Source organism: Acanthisitta chloris, unplaced genomic scaffold (assembly GCF_000695815.1).
Source record: "Acanthisitta chloris isolate BGI_N310 unplaced genomic scaffold, ASM69581v1 scaffold27792, whole genome shotgun sequence".
Classification (NCBI taxonomy): Eukaryota; Metazoa; Chordata; class Aves; order Passeriformes; family Acanthisittidae; genus Acanthisitta; species Acanthisitta chloris.
In genome coordinates this window covers 1-1439 of record NW_008662579.1, presented here as the reverse complement: position 1 = coordinate 1439, position 1439 = coordinate 1, and positions in this window count along the sequence as shown.

Below are 1439 nucleotides of genomic sequence, written 5' to 3'. Positions count from 1 at the left end.
TAAGGGCAGGGAGAGACCTCCTGTCCTGGGTGGCACCGGCAAGGAGAGGCACCAGCAGTGCCAGGGTCAGCCCTGCCTGGAATCTTTCCTTGTGCCTTTCCGGGAAGGAGCCTCCAACCAGCTGAGCTATAGGAACAGCAAGGTCATAAAAATGGTTTCATGGCTCATAAAACAAGGGGACTTTAACCCCCTGGCACACAGGGTAGGAGTGAATGGCCCCAGCCTTGGGGTCAGACCTCTGGTAGTGGCTGGCACAGTGGGCAGAGGGCAAGGAGGGGCAGCACAGGTGCTCCTCTGAGAAAATGGTGCTCTTCACCCTGCAGGTGCCACCCCTGGCCCCAGTGCTGGTGACACACATCACCTGTGGCCCAGGGCTCTCACTGTCTGCCGAGGCTTAACCACAGACCCAGCTCTAGGCTCTGATACCTTATCCATTAGACCACTGGACCAACCAATAATTGAGTCCCAGGTGTTACCCATCTTGATCCCAACCTGTGATCCATCACCACCTTGTCCACTAGGTCTAGTCTCACAGCCAGCTAGGAAGATGCCAAACCACTCTCAGAGTGAAGGACTGTTTGCTTTTATCCAGCCAAAATCTTCTGAGGCAACTTCAGACCATTCCCTTGTTCCTCACCAACATCTGCAGCATGACCCACATGGGATTCAAACCCACTACAACACTCAGCTCCAGATGCTGATGCTGTCTCCACTAGGCCACTGGGCCTCCTGATCACTGAGCCCGACCTGTGACCCATCTTGATCCCATCCTGTGGCTCAACAGGGGTTGTTAAGAGCAGCAGGAAGATCACAGGTTGGGGTGCAGCTCCTCTCCCAGCCTGGTACCGCTGTCCTCACCCGGGGACAGACACTGCCACACCAACCAGCCCCATCTGGGGCAGGAGCAGTCAGAGCACAAAGCACCATTCCCAACAGAACTGCCACAGTGCCCACATCCCCCTCCCACCGCTGTGCCCAGCCTGGTCATGGTCTGAGGGAGCACAGCCAAACCTGCCACAAGCAGCCAGTGCCACCCGCACCGAGGGCAGCAACACCACAGCCACAGGCTCCAGCCCTGGGCACAGACACCTCAGGGCAGGGAGGGACCTCCTGTCCTGGGTGGCACCGGCAAGGAGAGGCACCAGCAGTGCCAGGGTCAGCCCTGCCTGGAATCTTTCCTTGTGCCTTTCCGGGAAGGAGCCTCCAACCAGCTGAGCTATAGGAACAGCAAGGTCATAAAAATGGTTTCATGGCTCATAAAACAAGGGGACTTTAACCCCCTGGCACACAGGGCAGGAGTGAATGGCCCCAGCCTTGGGGTCAGACCTCTGGTAGTGGTTGGCACAGTGGGCACAGGGCAGGGAGGGGCAGCACAGGCGCTGCTCTGAGACAGTGGCTGTCTCCACCCTGCGGGTGCCACCCCTGGCCCCAGTGCTGGT